The sequence below is a fragment of the Oxyura jamaicensis genome, chromosome 5 (genome assembly GCF_011077185.1).
Source record: "Oxyura jamaicensis isolate SHBP4307 breed ruddy duck chromosome 5, BPBGC_Ojam_1.0, whole genome shotgun sequence".
NCBI classification, from domain to species: domain Eukaryota; kingdom Metazoa; phylum Chordata; class Aves; order Anseriformes; family Anatidae; genus Oxyura; species Oxyura jamaicensis.
The window spans coordinates 28486562-28505868 of record NC_048897.1 but is presented as its reverse complement, the minus strand read 5'-3'; the positions used below and the strand labels follow the sequence as shown (position 1 = coordinate 28505868).

At 46.5% G+C, this 19307-nt stretch overlaps 1 long non-coding RNA gene across 1 annotated transcript in view; it reads left to right on the top strand.

The window, feature by feature from the left end:
* LOC118167845 overlaps nt 1–11590 on the top strand; it is a 14767-nt gene extending 3177 nt beyond the window's left edge. The window contains exons 2-3 of the long non-coding RNA XR_004751264.1: nt 11049–11298; nt 11389–11590. This is a non-coding gene — a long non-coding RNA (uncharacterized LOC118167845). The remainder of the gene's footprint in view (nt 1–11048; nt 11299–11388) is intronic.
* Nucleotides 11591–19307: the final 7717 nt, after the last annotated feature.

The following is a 19307-nucleotide window of genomic DNA, read 5'->3' as shown; positions in this document are numbered from 1 at the left end:
AGTCTGTCATCAGCCTTGGGTCACAGTAAGCATTACTAGCTGGAGACATGACAAATCTCATTAATCCCGCAGTTAGACAAAGTGATTTGATTTTAACTTATTTTAGGAATGGTCCTGCCATGACATGAAGGGTGGGCAACAAAGCCTCTCTCCAACCAAACAGTTGCCCCTGTGCCGTCTCACTGAATTCAGCGATGTGGTCATGACTCCTCCTTTATACTGTCAGGAACTGCCCAGCCAGAGATAGCTCAAATCCAGCAAACTGGTGCACATCTGTATTCTCCAAATAGATCAGAATTTGTTTTGTTTTGAGAAAATGACTGTTTCATCATAAAATATGATGTAACTTTCAAGTGTGCATCCTCAGCTAGGAATTTCTTGTGGAGGCCACAGCAAAATGAGCAGGGTGAGTTGTAGCAAGTGACTTCGGATGACTGAGCTATTTGGATGACAAAGATTCATAATAACGAGTTAAAATTAACTCTATCCTAGCTGAAACCAGGACATATATCCACCCCTTATTCCATACCATTTATGTCATGCTCAGGTCTCACCCTTTCCAATACATTCCAATTAATCACCATTTTCATCTATGGTATATAGAATGTCCACTGAGTTTGCGTAATCCATGACTGACTTTGGGCTCCATCTGTCACAGCAGTCTTTTAGGGCAGAAGAGATGGTGTGTGATGTTGGATCGTCACACATTGAAGCCCATTCTCATTCCATCACATCTTTGTGCTTGTCCAACTCTACCAAAATTAATTCATTATTATCTGCGTGGCTGTTATTGTGATACCATTAATAGGACATTGACATATAGCAATCATGGTAGTGATGACCTACATTATTACATAATAATTAACATAATACAATTCAACTCATGGGCTATTCTCACCCAGTATTAAATCTCCTTGAGGTACACAACAGACCTCCCCATTCTTTCACATTACCCACCAAGTGCATCCAAGTCCCTGAGCAAAAGCAATCCCACGAATGCTTTTACCTTTTCTTGAGGCAGGAGTAGCCCAGACTGTCTTCCACAGCATGTTTCTTACGTGCACTACAGGAACTTTATCCCGTTCAAAGTACATAACAGGTTTGATTGGGCAGGTCCAGCTCAGTTGGCAGAACCCCTAGTATTAACCAACCAGGTGGCCTTTGCCAAATGCATATCCCAGTTTTTGAATGTCCCAGCACCCATTGTTTTCAGTGTAGTCTTTCTTTAACAGTCCATTGTATCGCTCAACTTTCCCGGTGGCTGGTGCATGATAGGGGATCTGATACACCCACTCAATACCATGTTCTTTGGCCCAAGTGTCTATAAGGTTGTTTCAGAAATGAGTCCTGTTGCCTGACTCAATTCTTTCTGGGGTGCCATGTCGCCATAGGACTTACTTTTCAAGGCCCAGGATAGTGTTTCAAGTGGTGGCATGGGGCACAGGATATGTTTCCAGCCATCCGGTGGTTGCTTCCACCATTGTAAGTACGTGGTGCTTGCCGTTGCGGGTTTGAGGGAGTGTGATGTAATCAATCTGCCAGGCCTCTCCATATTTATATTTCAGCCATCGTCCCCCGTACCAAAGAGGCTTTGACCGTTTGGCTTGCTTGATTGCAGCACAAGTTTCACAATCATGAATAACCTGTGCTATAGTGTCCATGGTCAGGTCCACCTCTCAATCACAGGCCCATCTTTATGTTGCATCCCTACCCGAGGTGTCATGGACCCATCGGGCTATAAATAATTCACCCTTATGTTGCCAGTCCAGGTGCACCTGAGCCACTTCAATCTTAGCAGCCTGATCCACCTGCTGGTTGTTACTATGTTCTTCAGTAGCCCGATTCTTGGGCACATGAGCATCTAATGTGGCATACCTTTACAACCAGGTTCTCTACCTGGGCAGCAATATCTTGCCACAACACAGCAGCACAGATGGGTTTGCCCCTGCACTGCCAGTTGTTCTGCTTCCATTGCTGTAACCACCCCCACAAGGCATTTGCTACTATCCATGAATCAGTAGAGAGATAGAGAATGGCCAGTTTTCTCGTTCATCAGTATCTAAAGCCAGCTGGATGGCTTTCACTTCTGCGAACTGACTCGATTCACCTTCTCCCTCAGCAACTTCTGCAACTCGTCATATAGGACTCCATACAGCAGCCTTCCATCTCCCATGCTTTCCCAAAATATGACAGGACCCATCAGTGAACAGGACATATTTATTCTCATTTTCTGGTAGCTTGTTGTACAGTGGGGCTTCTTCAGCACAGGCCACCTCCTCCTCTGGTGATATCCGCACACAGTGCCACAAATATTATCTGAGCTCAGCACACTTGCACTGCAGCCACGTGGAGAACTTCTGCTCCCGTGGCATCCATCAGCCTCAATGACCCAATCCACTGAGCTAAATGGAAAGACACTGCAGTGACATGTACTGGATGAAGAGTCACCTACATACATGGTTTTCATGGCAAGTAACATATTTGAACCAAGAACTGAAACATCCATAATAATTAAAACCCTTTTAATGCGTTCTGTTTCACTTCCTGTCCTTATTTGCTCTGAAAATGCTGAAAAGTTATTGTAACTGTTTCCAGAAGTCATAGAGGGTTAGGATTTCATTTTTTTTTTATTTTTTTTTTTTTTTCATAATAGTAAGCCAATTACTGTCTAAACTTTCATAAATACAGATACTTACTCTAAGAGTGGGTGCTCCATTTTTCCATTTCAACTCCATTACCACAGTGAACAATGCATCCTTAGGAAAATCAAGGTGTCTTCATCTTTCCTTTGTAGTGGTTAAAACCTAAAAAGTAGACAGTAGCAGATCAAAAAGAGAAGAAAAAAAAAAATAAAGAAAATAAAGATCAATTCACTGATTGCTATTTGTGTGTTTAAGTCATAAAGCATTTTCCTGAAACTACCAAAGAAAAAGGGTTTTCCTTGACCTAGAGGGAGGAAAAAAAAACACCACAAGAAATCAAAATAGGGTAGTGAGTGAACAGAGAAGATATGAAGGGGGTAAGATTTGAGAATTAAAACTATATCCTATATCTTTATCTGTACAGAGGACAAAGAACTTATAAATACAAAATACTGCATTTTGGCGTACACAAATGCAATAAGGGAATTGCATAGTTACGTACACTTGCAGTGTGTCTTGCCATAGCATTCCATTAAATATCTCTGGCTTAACATGACTGAAATCTGTTAGATGAAGATTGTTAGATGGCTTTCCTTCCTTCCTTCCTCCTCAATCCCTTGCAAGGTCCAGCAGAGCATGGCTAGCCCTGCCCCAGCAGCAATAAGCCCAGGTCTCCGCTTTGCGTGGCTTCACACTTCCAAAGTGTGAACTGAGCTGACAGTGGAAGCTGCAGGTAAAACTTGGCAACAACAACAACAAACAAACAAACAAACAAACAAACAAAAAGACAGAAGGCATTTCCATTGAAGCAATTGGGAGCAGAAAACAAGCTAGTTAATGCTTGCTAATTAAACACACTTAAGAACACAAATATGGCAAGCAATATTCTGGAAAAACAAACACATTGTAAGAACTCCTTACTGGCTCCCTAAACACTTGTTACCAAGAAGGGGATTGTTTATATTAGTTATACACACAGGAAGAGGAGGGCAGGTGGGAAGAATTGGAGCTGAAGTGGCAAATCATAGGAGGCAGCATTTTCAGAACATTATAGCTAAGGATTTTTTTTTTTTCCCTCACAGGTAATAAAATAAAAGGTTTGCTTCTTCTATGATGGACTACCCTGCAAGGCAACAGCTGCAGGAGCACAGGTCTTAGCAATCTTTGCGGCTATCTCATTACATGCCACATCCACTGAATTTAGTGTGACCTCCACAATCAGCTGCCAGGAGACCAAGAATACAAGGGATGGGTACCTCGCCAAAAGGCTGCATTTGCATTTCAGCCGGTTGCTCTCATTTTCCTGCTAGGAGAACACAAGGGAGAACCAGCCAGCCCAAGAAGTAAACTCTCTTTCTACAATTGTAACAGAGAAATGGGAACTGGTCTCAATCTGCTCATGGAGTTGACAAGAACAGTGTTACTCTGTTACATGGGGCGTGCAGATCAAGCACAGCCGATCTAACACAGTCTTCATGTGCAGGAGGCAGTTTCATTATTTTGATGAATCTTTTTTTTTTCCCTGGAGAGGTCAAAAAGTACAAAAATAGTTATTTTCCTAAACCAAGAGGTTCCATTTCACAATATTATTGCGCTTTTATAATAGGGCAATAACAAGGCTTATATATTAGTATATATCAATCATACAATAATAATTAATTAACATCACAGCAGATATCTTAGGTTTGTTTGTCTTGTAGGTAGATGCTTCACAGCTTGCAACAAGAGCAGGGAGGAAAAGTGAAAAACAAGAATATACCAAGAGGTGTATTTCAACTGCTTAAAATAAACAACAATACCACATTACTGCAACACGTAGTGAAAAGAATAGCAATAACTTTGACTGCAGAGGGCCAAGAGAACATACATACCCTGACAGCATTCCTTGAAAAAAAAGGAACCCTTTGGAGGCTCCAAGCCAATCTGTACTGCACAGGATGAGCGTACACACTGGAACAAATGCACACTGGAAGTACGGACCACAGCAGGATCAGGAGAAAGACAGCAGGTACAGGTTGCCACAAGGTGAGGGGTTATTTTCCTTCCCTGACACAACTGGCCCCCTACATTCATCATCAACATTCAGGCTTGGTGACAGGGAAAGGGAGGAGGGAATTAAGCCCAAGAAATCATATACCCAAAAAAGACAGTGTGACACACTATTTTTTTTGTGATTTCCTAGCTGAACTTCCAGCTCCCTGTCCTCAGCTGTAATCTAGCACAGCTTTCTTTAATTACAGAAAGGAGACAATGGAAACATGGTTCCACATGAACACAGTGCTGCATATTCAAAATGACCATAGCCCTTCCTTCCACCAGTTTAGTGAGAAACATTCAGCACTAGAAAATGACTACTTCTCACTGGTATATTGCTGCAGCAAATGCTTGCTGCGATGTGAATGACATCCTGAACATACCATAAACAGTAAAATGTTAGCCATTAAAACCAAAAATATCGAAACGGCTTGGAAAAGCATTTTGACAAGGAAGAAACATTACAACAGATCTTTGTAGCATTTGCTAAATACAGAGGCTCATCATATTTCAGGCCATTTGTATTTAGTTGTCCTTTCAACTGAAGAGCAGTGGAGGTGAATGCACATCAGGCAGCAGATGAGTCAGATGTTCTGAAGAGGTCCAATCAATGATGTCCCACAACACAAGAGCACTGCCTGCATAATGTCTCACACAACTTCTGCTTGTAGACTTCTGCTACCGCCTCAAGTTTCTTTTCAGTGTCTCATCCTATTCCATTGTGGCTATGCACCAAATCACCGAGAGAAAAAATAATAAATAGGCCTGCAGGCTCATAATTCAAGAAGTTTAAACACATGAGACTCCAGGAACCTTACATCCACATACAATTAAAGCTGCTTTTAATGGTATTAATCCCAGTGCAGAGGCAATCAGCAGACCACAACTTGGCCAAAAATTTGGTTCAATCATTAAAAACGATTTATAAAAATTGTCTTTGGATAAAACTCATTAGTTGTAAGCCTCAACTATTATTAATTTGGCTCTCCATATTGAAGTGCAAGTTGGAGTTGATAATTCAGGGTAAACACAGAAAAGAACTCATCCTCTCTGTGTTCATTTTGACTCAGTTCTCAAATCAAACCTCGTCTCTGTACAGCAACAAATAGAAAAAAGGATAGTTTGTGTGTCGAGTGTGAGCTGGTTTTCATTTATACAACCTATGTGCTGCAACTGAACCCAGCTTTAAGTCTAAATTCTAAGTCTGAATTCTAACACTGGCATTATTTTGTAACCTTGAAGTAATTTAGGCTCGTATTATCTGCTTTTTCCTTCTCTTATCAACACAGCTCCTCTCAGGGTACAAATGATGCTAGCTCTTGATCACGCTCTTCTTAAATCATCTTCATGCTGTTAGCTCTGCAAAGCATGATGCCTGCTCCAGAACACTGCCATTGCTATTCCCTCAGATCAGGTCTCTCATAGGTCTGTAGGGAGGAACAGCACCGAGGGCAGCAGAATGAAGATGAGATTGCTTTTACTCTTCATTTTCAAAGAATATATCTGATTGCATCTCTGTCCTTCACCTTCATGGATCAGTTGTCCTGCCAACCTTAAGTTCCCCTGGGCAAAAGCTACTGCTGCCCTGACTTTGTACTGTACAACAGGACTACACACTTTGGGCATTGCCCAAAGCATAAATGAGTAACAGCACAAAACAGATTTAACACCAGTCTTCTCTATAGACATCCGGTGACAAAAGCAGGGACAACCATCTCAAAACAAGTAAGATAGCTGTTTGAGACTCCCTGGAGTTAACACCGACTAAACATATTATTTGTTACTGTAGTATCCTGGACTCTAAGGCTCCACTTTTCACCTGTGAGCGCGCACATCCACAGAACAACACTGGTGATGGGGAAGGGCAGAGGCTGACTTTCCTAACCAAAGCCTTGCTATGAAAGACAACCAAGAGGCTGAGATGCAGCACATTGCAGCTGAAGCTGTCAGCCTCTACCTACTCCTCACATGCTAGCTGCCACACAGGAAGACATATACCTTTTGACTGGTCATTTGCCCAGATGGGACCTGCATGTTGCCTTCCAACACGCCAGTTGCCACCTGCTGCTTCTCAGACATGAACAAGGCAAAGTACCGTTTGTTGGCAGTACAGGTTGCGTGTTGCAGGTGAAAGGAAAAAAATGTCAAGTCCTTGTGTAATGCTTTCTTTCTGATCATTTTTGTGGTTGTGGATATATCATTTTGACTCAAATTAGCCACACAAAAAGAAAACTTCCAATACCACTCAAGGACATTACACGGTAGAGAAATATTCATGATTGCTTAGACAGCCTGAGACAGAAGCTGTGATGTTATGTATCAGCTAGAGAAAAGCCATTAGCTAAACTGTGATGGAGGGTTTCAGACAGAAGTAGTGCCTCAGCTGGGCAAGGTCCCACCTCATCTGCTAGACATTATTAAAGCTGTGGCTATCTCCTGTATGCATTTATATCTGAAGGAATTTGGCAGCTTTTGCTAATGGTTAATCTGGTTCCACCATGGAAAAAAATCAGTTTCTTAATGCAAAAGCCTTTTAAGAAATTTGAAATAATTGAATCATATTAACTTCTGAGCTTACAGGAAGAGCAGCAAGAGCTTGTGCTGCAGCATTTGAGAGGTTTCTATTAGGAAAATGTTCTGATTATCTTAATGCACCCCAGAAAAAACTGGAAAAATGGTAATTTCCTTCATTACCTGAGATGCTCCATTTAGGCAAGGCACGGATAGAGGGACATTACACAACAGCTCCAAGTGTTGTTCAGACCCTGTGTTTACCTTCTGCCCCTTGGGAACCACCGTGTGTCTTCCAAGTTGCCCATAGTCTGCTCTGCCCCAGGTGAACACCTTCCCAGTTTCTCAATACAAAACACATTTCAAGATTAGTTATCCACTAGGTTCTTGGAGCATCTGGATCCTATTTCAAAACTAGATCACCGCTTCTTAATGCATCTTATCTAAAGCTTCAAGAAGTGAAAATTATTCAGTTCTTAAGTGAAAACGTCTTTGCTTCTGGGAGCATAAGGAAAAGGATACTAAAACTACCTAAGGACGTATTAAGATGTCCTTTAATTCAGTTTCTTCAGCCTCGTTAACTTCCTAACAAAAAGGTTATCTGTAGGGTGGCCTGGGCTGTAAATGAAATTATGTCAGTAAAGCTTTGTAACCTATACATACTGCATGCAATATATATACGTTGTTTATATAAAGGGCATGTTTCTAGCTTGACAGTAGCACACACAAAACAGCTCAATCTGAAACATACGAGATTTTTCTCTGTTCCCAGTATTTGCCATAGACACATCCATCCCATGTCCTGTATTTAACATGTTTGACTGCACTGCAGGCCACCAGCAGATACCAAGAACCAGTGGGCATGATCACTGCCTTACCCAGGAGTTGCTAGACCAAGTTCTGTGCAAAGGATGCAATTCTGCTCCCTTCTGCCAAGGGCCAGTGAAAGGTGCAGAGGAGCGTGGTGATCCACAGCCAACTGTGGGGTCAGAGCAAAACACCACGACCACCTACTCCAAAGCCAGACTAAACTACATGTGTAACCTCCTTTACTTAAAACATGATGAAGCAAACAGTTTGAGGCTATATTCTGAACTCCTTACACTCAGCAGTACCTCTCCTACAGTTACCACCATAAACTTCCACGAGTTACAGGAACAACATGAGCTACGCTGCCAGAGTCCAGCCTTTAACACTTACAGTTGAAGGTACTGGACAACAGAGAAATTACAGAATCAAAGAATCATCTAGGTTGGAAGAGATCTCCAAGATCACCTAGTCCAACCTCTGACCTAACACTAACAAGTCCTCCACTAAACCATATCCCTAAGCTCTACATCTAAACGTCTTTTAAAGACCTCCAGGGATGGGGACTCAACCACTTCCCTGGGCAGCCCCTTCCAATGCCTAACAACCCTTTTGGTAAAGAAGTTCTTCCTAACATCCAACCTGAACCTCCCCTGGCACAACTTTAGCCCATTCCCCCTTGTTCTGTCACCAGGCACGTGGGAGAACAGACCAACCCCCACCTCGCTACAGCCTCCTTTCAGGTACCTGTAGAAAGCGATAAGGTCACCCCTGAGCCTCCTCTTCTCCAGGCTAAACAGTCCCAGCTCCCTCAGCCGCTCCTCGTAAGACTTGTTCTCCAGACCCCTCACCAGCTTCGTTGCCCTTCTCTGGACTCGCTCAAGCACCTCCATGTCCTTCTTGGAGCGAGGGGCCCAAAACTGAACGCAGTACTCGAGGTGCGGCCTCACCAGAGCCGAGTACAGGGGGACAATCACTTCCCTGGCCCTGCTGGCCACGCTGTTTCTTATGCAAGCCAGGATGCTGCTGGCCTTCCTGGCCACCTGAGCACACTGCTGGCTCATATTCAGCCGACTGTCAACCACTACTCCCAGGTCCTTCTCTGCCAGGCAGCTCTCCAACCACTCGTCTCCCAGCCTGTAGCGCTGTTTGGGGTTGTTGTGCCCCAGGTGCAGGACCCGGCACTTGGCCTTGTTGAACTTCATACCGTTGGCCTCGGCCCATCGGCCCAGCCTCTCCAGATCCTCCTGCAGAGCCTTCCTACCCTCGAGCAGATCGACACACGCACCTAACTGGGTGTCGTCTGCAAACTTGCTGAGGGTGCACTTGATCCCCTCGTCCAGATCATCGATAAAGATGTTAAAGAGGATTGGCCCCAGTACTGAGCCCTGGGGGACTCCACTAGTAACCGGCCTCCAACTGGATTTAACTCTAGTTAAATTTAACTGGATTGCAACAGCAGGCGTGCTTCTAGCCACACGTGCCTTCTTCCAGAGAGAAAGCCGAAGAACGTGGCAAACCACAGCCTGCTGCACCCTGAGGGGCAAGGGCACAGCAAACCCCGGGCTGGCACAGGCAGGAGCATCCCCACAGAGAGCTGCAACGTCCCTGACAGCAGTTTTGTTCAGGGGGACCCAGGGCCAGGTGGGACAGCCTCGGGCGTGCCTCCCACTGCATGCTGCAGCCTCTCCTGCCTTCCGATCGGTCACTGCTCTCTGCAGCGTGCCATGCCCCTCAGCACACTTTCCCCCTTTTTCTTGGGGAAGAAATGCCTGACTTCCTCTTACATATTTAGTATTTGTGGATAGGGAAAGGAGGAGAAAATACAGGGCACTCTGTGTACAGATGCCTTCTCTTCCTTATGGGGAGGCAGCAGGCCATCCAGGTCTCCATCATCCAGTTCCACCATCCCCAGTACAACTGCCTGCTTTATTCTAACCAGGCTCTGCAAGAACACGGGCTGAAGTTCCCAACGGCCTGATGTGCTCATGCAGCAACATGGAAGCTGCTCTGCAAGCTCCGTGCATTTACTTATGGTCAAACGAAGCCAAATGCCACTTTGTCCTTGTAAGCAACCAACAAAAGTCACTGGTGTCTGTTGCTGGGGTTGGGGACCCGCTGCATGGGGAACTCTGCTGGCTTCAGCAGAGCCCCCCTGCATAACATCAGGCAGAATTCTGACCCAAAATTGGGCTGATTTCGGTCACACCGAGACTAAAGGTCAGACTGATCTTAACAATGTCCTTCAGAGTTTCCTTTAGGAGTATCCTTTCTTTTAAGGGAAGCGTCCCTGCAGGTGATGTATAAAACTGACACCACTTCAGCTGCTTTCATTTTTAGTAGAGTTTTGGGATTTCTTAGCTTTCCCTCAACTTTACTCTTTAGCTGAAATGAAGTTCAACAAACTCGTTTCACCTTCGCTGAGCAGCTGCTCTTGCAATTGCTGCTACAGCTACTTGATTCCCCTCCCCAGAATCACAACCCGTGGCCTCGGGCTTTTCAATGTTTATTATTCATTTAGTTCTTCCTTCGTGCTTCCATGGTGGGCAGGAACAGACGTGTCCCGCTGCGCAGAGATGGGGGGCAGCTGGGGGGCTCTTCTCTGCTTGCCTCTCCTCGCCCAGCCGCACGCGCAGGCAGCCATGGGACCGAACCCGGGCACGCTCCCGGCCCCCTCAGAGGGGAGCTCTCAGAGCTCTGCAGGGCAGGCAGCACAGCCCCAGCCAGACCCCAGCCCGCTCCCACAGCTGACTGGCACGGCCCCGCAGCCCTGCACACACACCCGGGCACCTTTTCCACCGCCCGGCCCGGGCCTGGGCTCCGCATCACCTGCTGCCACCCCCCAGTGATGCACTGCCCATGTCACAGCAGGCACGGGGTGCCCCATGGCACAAAGTGGGGGGGGGACGACCTTGCCCCGGAACACTGGCCCCAACGCCCCAGTGGCCACGCAGGCCTGCGATGGCTGCCCGTGCTGACAGGGAGGCTGCTCAGCTGCCTGCTCCTGCTGCTCCAGCCTCAGCTCCGGACACAAATTCAGGCAGAGGAATTCAGCTCCTCTCTCCTCAGGCCTTCACCTCAAACGGCTCTCAGCGCCCTACAAGACACTGACCAAACTAAACCACCGCACACTCCTGGCCACTCCTTTCCAGCACAGTGCCGGACAATTGTCCATGCCCTACAGGACAGGTAAGATCGCCCCAACCCACACCCACTGCTGTCTAACAGCAAGCAGGAAGGTGACACAATTGGGCCAGGACAGCAGTGACCGCTGCATCAGGATGACAGAACACGGACAGCCTCGGTGAGATGCTAGGGACTCTTGGGCAGACAGGCAGGGGATGCCCATGGTCACAGGGGGATGCTGCTCCGTTTGGTGGTGCTTCTTTTTCAGCCAGAAACACACAGCGATGAGACCAGACCACAGCACAATCCTGGCCTCACTGCCCTCGACCACTCAGCTGGAAGGAAGGGCTGCCAATGCCCTACAGGACAGGTAAGATAGTACCAACCCACACCCCACCACGGTCCACAGCAAGCAGGAAGGTGACACGATCCAGCCAGGATGGGAGTGACCGCTCCATCAGGATGACGGGACACAGGTGGCCTCGGTGAGACACTAGAGACCCATGGGCACAGAGACAGGGGCTGCCCGTGGTCACAGGGGGATGCTGCTCCATTTGGTGCTTCTTCTCTTTCAGTCAGAATCACACAGCGATGGGAGCTCAGCTGGAAGGAAGAGCTGCCAACGCCCTACAGGACAGGTAAGATCGCCCCAACCCACACCCACCAGGCTCTAACAGCAAGCAAGAAGGTGACACAATCAAGCCAGTACAGCAGTGACCGCTGCATCAGGATGATGGGACACTGACAGCCTCGTGAGACGCTAGAGACTCTTGGGTAAACAGGCAGGGGTTGCCGTGGTCACGGGGATTCTGCCCCGTTTGGTGCTTCTTCTCTTTCAGTCAGAATCACACAGTGATGGGACCAGACCGTGGCACGCTCCTGGCCTCACTGCCCTTGAGAACTCAGCTGGAAAAGGTGTCAGTGCTCTCCAAGAGAGGTAGGATCACCCCAACACACACCCCATCACAGTCTCAAAGCAAGCCGGAAGGTGACACGCTCCAGCCAGTACGGGAGTGACCGCTCCATCAGGACGACGGGACACGGACAGGCTTGGTGAGACACTAGAGACCCTTGGGCACAGAGGCAGGGGCTGCCCGTGGTCACAGGGGGATGCTGCTCCGTTTGGTGCTTTTTCTCTTTCACCCAGAATCACACAGTGATGGGAGCTCAGCTGGAAGGAAGAGCTGCCAACGCCCTACAGGACAGGTAAGATCGCCCCAACCCACACCCACCAGGCTCTAACAGCAAGCAGCCAGGTGACACAATCGGGCCCAGATGGGAGTGACCGCTCCATCAGGATGACGGGACACGGACGGACATGGTGAGATGCTCGAGACCCTCGGGCACAGAGGCAGGGGGAGCCCGGGGTCACAGGGGGATGCTGCTCCGTTTGTTCCTTCTCTTATTAAAGGAAGACACACACAGCGATGGGACCAAACTACGGGACACGTGAGCGATCCCCAACCCACACCCCACCACCATCTCACAGCATGCCAGAAGATGACATGGACCTGAAGGCTGGTGCACCTTTCTACAACCAGAGCCACCGAAGGAGCAGGAAGCACACCAGGACCCCATCCCTACCTGGCCATGGTCCTACAAGTACACCAACGGGCCCCGCAGCTATGGACAAAGAGAGCTCAGCACGCCTCCGCGCCACCCCACCCCACCCCAAGTCTCTCTCAAACCTTGCTCAAATAAAGATTCTGATTCACAATCTCATCGGCTGCTTTCTCCTGCCCTTCTTGGGGAAACCTCGGGGGGGCTTTGCCTTTTGCAGAAGGAGCGAGCGCACCAGCCTCCGCTTCTTCAGACGCTGGCATCAAGAGAATTTCAAAGCAGATTAATCTAAGACCAGAGTCTGCAGGTGTGGGTCTGGAAACCAGCGTGCTCCCTCTTTCACCAAGGGACCACATGCGTACAAGGAAGGAACAACCTCTAACACAAAAATGTCATCTGCTGTGATGGAACTGCTTGAGGAAATTCCCCTTCCTGACATGCACTCCACACCCAACGTGCAGCCGCTGCTGGAAGTCAAAGAGAACCATGCTTTCTACCTGGGAAATTAAGCACCTCTTGTAGCTCTGCTGCACATTTCTCGCACGCACCAGCCTTGCCACGGCTGGCCACCACAGCTCACTTTAGGCCAACTCCTTCCTAGTCAGCTTGGCTACCCCCTGCTTACAAAGCTGACTGCCAGAAACAAACTGGGACTGATTGAAAACAAAAGCCCAGGGGATGGCGCTACTTTTGCACACGCACGTTTCTGACTCTTGTAGGAGGCGCATCCAGAAATGCCCCATGCACTGAAACACAGCCCTGCGCTGGGAGGGAACCCGCAGCTGCAGGCACTCGAGCCAGGGGCCTGTTGGAAGGCCACAAGGGAACAGTTGAGGAGATTGGGAAGTTTTGTGTCAACCTCAGCATGGGTAGAAATGGCTCCCCAGCATGCAGAGCGCTCCCAGCTTCCCCACAGCCCTCTTTCCCCCAAAAGAGCTTTTCCGAGAGGGAGAAAACAGCGTTCCAGCCCCAAACACGCTGACAACCACAAATGGCACCTCACAGAACTAAACTGTGGAATTACTCAAGAAAGATGAACAAGGCCCCAGTGCTGCCAATCAAACAATGAAATGTTGCCACGGGGCACTGGGAGCAACAGGTGCTTGTCAAGAACAAATCCTTGGGCTTTCAGGAGACGTCTTTTCTATCACTGCTTCTTTTAGGAGGCTGCAAGGTAAAGGAGTGCAAAGCAAACTAACAGACAGCATAAGGCAGTCACTTGACATTCTCCATACTGATTCCTTTTCATTAGCTGGTAAGCACTTTGTGCTCCCACAGAGGCGGTCTCCTCCTTCCTCGGGTATCTCATTAGAATAAAAATACTCTTCAAGGCTCTACTCCCTGGAGCTGACCTCTGGATACATCTCCAGAATTACACCTCCATGTCACTTCTTTTGCAGTCAGGATTTTATACCAGTTTGAGGACTGAGAACGGGATGTGACTGGGTTTTCTGCACGCTTCAAATACTTGGGTTGCCTCTTACAAACACTGTCCATTAGCTCTGCACTGCAGTCCTTCAGGGCTTCAGACAGAGGGGCAGAGGAAGCCAACAGATTGGTCAGGAAGGTATTTGTTGTGCCCAAACTAACAAGGAATTTCGGCATGTCAGTGCCTGTCTTTGAGGGTTTGCTTCCTGTTCGTGGAAGGTTTTTCTGGGCGCGTCCAGAACCATCTAACGAGTGGATTGTTTTTTGTCAGACAGAAGACAAGGACTCTGTTGCCCAAGGTAATATCTGAACTCCACTTCTGTGAATTTGTTTCAGGACCTTGCTGCCTTTATTCCTCCTCTATTTCCTTTGAAGCTGATGTTGTTTGATAAATACTGGAGGTTAAACAAGAAGTGAGTCAATGTACTTTTTAGTTCCTTTACATGCAGAACTAAAAATAATCTTAGTCTCAAAGTACATAACTAAAGTATATACTCTCAGTTTGGTTTTCCTGCAGCTACATACTTCCCCATACTGATATTATTTTGGGAATGACCAAGCTTGCTTTTATCTAAAGGTTTTTAAGACCAGGAAATAATACTACGGTCCTCACTGTGGGAAATAAACTTGTAGTCATAAATGCACCTGAAAAATAGTGCATACTTAAAAAACAGAAGTGCACAAGAAGCAAAAAAGCAATGCATCAGAAGAATTCACATCATTAATTTTGTTGAACTCTATCACAGTTTATTTTTTCCAGGGTGGATTACCGCTAATCTATTTTGTTTTATAAGGCATCATTCAAACAGTTAAACACAAGCCTTGAACAAGGTATGCAAAGGTATGAGTAAACTCCAGGTAGCAAAACACATCTAGTCTCTTACAAACTTGAGGCAAAACTTCAGCTGAAGTAAAGTCAGATGGTTTCATTAGCTTTAATATCACTTCACATCACCTGAGCATCAGACTCATTCTGCAGATGTCATCCAAATGCATTAATGAATTGTTCTAATCACAAATGAAACAGCCAGCTTTCCATAACAAGTGGGCAACTTCTTCATACAACAAGGAAAGCAACCTTAGCTTCTCATTTCTGAGACAATTACCATCTTTGGTCCTTTACTTTGTAAATTTATTTCATCAGATAGACTCCTTCAAAAGCAGCTGAAGGGCCTGGCTTAAAGCCCACTGAGGTCACCAGGCCTTTAGTTGTGATAAGAAACATAACATTCAGAGCAATAAAGCACAATTCCTTTTAGATCTTTACCTCAATCTTTTGTGGAGTCAAGCATGGACCTGAAATTTGAGGAATTCCTCATTGTCCAAAAGCATTAGACCCACAGGACAGAACTAGGCCAATTCCTGCAAAATAAAGTGTTAAGAGTCTGATCAGTGTACAAGTGAGCAAAAGCAAAGCACCGTAACATTCCAACAGTCAAAAGTATCACAGTGAAACAACTCAAAAAAGACCCAGTGTCTCCTCTTCCAAAGCCCCTGAGGACACAGGCTTCTGGTTTTATACATCATGTTCAGTAAAGGTCTGAAGTTTAAGGTGATACAAGAAACACGGACTAACTTAGTTTGCAATGTAAGTAGCTTAAAACTTGTGAGTGCCATGCACTGCACAAGCAATAGCAATGTGGGACTTTCACTGTGTTCTCTACATCACCATTTTTCCCCAGCTCCTACAGAGGCAGACTTACCTACTAATATGATTGCAAAATCCCAACCACAGGCAACTTCTCTTACATGAAAGCCAGTGCACAAAGTGAAACATGAAAAGCAGTGCACAAAGTGAAACGCAGTACATCTTCTGGGTGATTCAGTCCCAGATGCCCTTCTTTGTTATGGCCACACGTAAAGAGCTCTCCAGCACCTGGAATAATATAAATAAATAAATAAAATAAAATAAAATCACATCCACTTGACAAACTAAAAAGAGAAGTCTATATGCCATGAGATCCTGTGATACACAATGACAGCTGACTGTGTCATTTTAGGCACTGCAATCACATAAAAAGAGAAATAACTATTTCTGATGCATATGAAGCATCTTTGAATAAGCAGTTATATAGAGTCAAGGGAGACAATCCATATAGTAAAACAGGAGCCTGTCATCAGAACTGTTTCATACCATACACACCTCCCTGTATTCCTTCTTTCCCATAATTAGCCCACAGAAGAACCCTTCAAAGACCAGACACTATTTTCCACTCCTTACACTAGAACTTCTCAAGACTGAGTAACTTCCTACTTGACTCCTTCCCCCCTCATCCTCAATACAGGAAAATTGACAGCTTTGTATGAAAAGCTGTTATATGAAACAGGTAAAAAAACAAAACAAACAAACAAAAAAAAAACTGTCCTCACAAATCCATTAAATAACCACAGATAAAGAAAAAAACAAAACAGAGGAAATTCCCCAAAATATTAACAAGCACTGGAGGAAGCCGCTTTGGAACTAAGAATTTGCAGCTAAGCTCAGAAACAAAAGCAAAAGATAGGTGGCAGCACCAAATCAACAGGGAAACACTTTTTTTTTTTTTTTTCTTTTTCTTTTTCTTTTTCAGGCTCTGTCATACATTCCTTGCAAATGCAATGTTTTTACCAGTGATAACTGCAGAATGTCCCCCTCCTCCAGTAATGCTCTTAATGTCTCAACATTTGCAGGAAACATCTTTTGTTGACTGAGGTACCAGCACATCCTCTTTACGACCAAGACCAAGTTGTCCATAGCTGTTTGCACCCTTCAAATACACACACAAATAAATAAATAAAAAGACAAGTTTTTTTTTGTTTGTTTGTTTGTTCGTTTTTTAAAAAAAAGTTAACAAAAAGAGACACACTCAGCCCTGCTCCTATGAGCCAACAAGCTCACCAGGAACATGTCACAGGTTAACCTGCCAGTATTTGCTCCTGAAAATCCCCCAAAAGGGGAACTTCAATCCTGCAGCTGTCTCATAAGACCCCCAGAATTACCAGCAATGACTGTCCTAGATCTGCTGCCACTCAGGTTGCCACTATAACCCCACTGTTGTAAGAAACGTGCTGGAATATATCAGAATAAGACTAACTGTAGGCTAATAGTTACTAAGGCAGAAAGCCTCATTATCAAAAATGATCCCCATCTGTTTAATTCAAATGGGTCCCACTCATCACCAAGTTGTCATTTGTGCCAACACTTTCCAGCAGTACGCCCCTAAAATAAGATGAGAAAGACATGCTACCTTATTCTGGAACCTAAGTGAGGAAAGCAGAACAAACTCTTTTAACTTAAAGTGGGCAAAATGAGAATAGACCACGTGTTTATAAAAACAAAAAAGCCGCAAAACCAATCCCACAAAGCCACCGCTGACAACGTGGTAACATGTCAGGGGATGCCTTAGCCACTTCTAGCTCTATTCGATGACCAGAGTCCAACAGCATGACCCCAACCTCTGTTCACAAGGGCAGACCGTCAGTAACCTCCGGCCCAGTGGGGGTTAACCCACCCCATCTGCGCTCCCCTGCTCGCTGCTCTCCCCCAGGCAGCATACGGCGTATCCAAAAAGGGCACCTTCAGCACTAAACACCTTGTACCTACTGAAGCATTAGGTACTTGAGGCAAAAGCTTCAGGCTGCCCACCTCGGCCGGCGGTTAACAGGTGGGTGAGATTCCGGGATCTGAGCTCGAGAGGCTGATCCAGGCGCTGTCTGGCAGTCAGTTTTGGAGCGTTACCACACGACAGACGCACCGTCCTTCTCAGAAGGCTGCTCGCAAGCTCTGCTTTTAGTTCGCAATTTGCGAGGAACCCGCACGCCGTGAGGAGCAGCAGGGAGGCAGGTGCCTGAGCAGCCCGGAGCCACACACGACGGCCATGTGGAAGAAGCTACCCACCTTTACCCTTCGCACACCAGCGGAGCAAAACACGAAGCAGGCGGGACCTCCCCCGCGAGGCTCGGGGACGGGGCCACCACTGCCACCTCACGGCCCCACGGCCCCGGCCCCGCGCCGCCATCTCACGGCGGGCCAGGGCCCGGCTCTCCCCTGCCGCAGCGCCCCCGGCACCCACCTACCCAGGCCAGCAGCCCCACGTCCGTCCCGTCCCATCCCACAGCCGCCGGGGAGAAAGAGGCGGAGCGGGGACGGGCTCCGACGGGGCCCCGCCTCAGCCCGAGCCGGCCCGGAGCGTTTCCCCCCGTGGGCGGCCGTTGGGGAACGGGAGCGGCCGTTGGGGAACGGGAGCGGCCGTTGGGGAACGGTCGCGCCTCACGCGCGCTGCCTCAGGGGAAGACCCGTGCACCGTCACCTCTCACAAAAATATATACCTTTCCTCACGGAATGAACGCACGGGGGCAGAAAAGCCGAATCAGAGCGTAAACACACAAAACCGTAGTCAGAAGGGAGTGCTACAGTGCTCAAGTAAAGGTTTATTTGCTCCTACTAATCACCAACAGGGCGTCGCTATTTATTGCATTGACAGTTAAAGCCTCCACAGTAGTTAAAAATACTTAAATTGTTACTGCTCTATGCCTAGGCAGAAAGGTTCGGTGTGTGAAGCCAAACATACATGTTAACACTGTGAAAACACGTCCTCTGTTACTTTTAGCAGTACTTTGTGTTACACGGGTGCAAATAAAGACACAATTGCTGTTTTTTCCAAAGTATTTGAAATCAGGTGCTAATTTAGGAGATGTAAGGTTTCCTACTCAATGAATACATAATTCAGGCAAAGTCTTGTAGTAACACAGATCTATATTTCAATAACATAATAATCCAATCATTTTTTGAAATGCGGCTGAGTATTAACTGTTATCACAGAAGCAGACAGTGCATCCTCACTGCTCAAAGACTTCAGGAAGAGGAAGTGTCTAAAATCTATTTGAAAGTGTGGCAAACTGTAAATGTTGTAGACCACAATTCTATATGTCCAAAATATACTTTAAAAAAATAATAATGGATTAAGAAAGTCACAGAAGATTAGATCTAGTCTAGATAAACAGTGAGTGTTTGGAAAGATAGGGTCGGTGATTGCTTATGAAGCAGATGCAGCCTACCAGAAGGCATATGAAACAAAGTCATTATCAATCACAGAGATTCTCGAAAGTCCTTTCCAGTTTCCAAAGGACTTGGATCAACATCTCCAGCGCATTTGCAATTTCAGTCAATTTTCCCAGTAACATCCACAGTTGCAAACTGTGGCTTTCCTGTAGATCTAC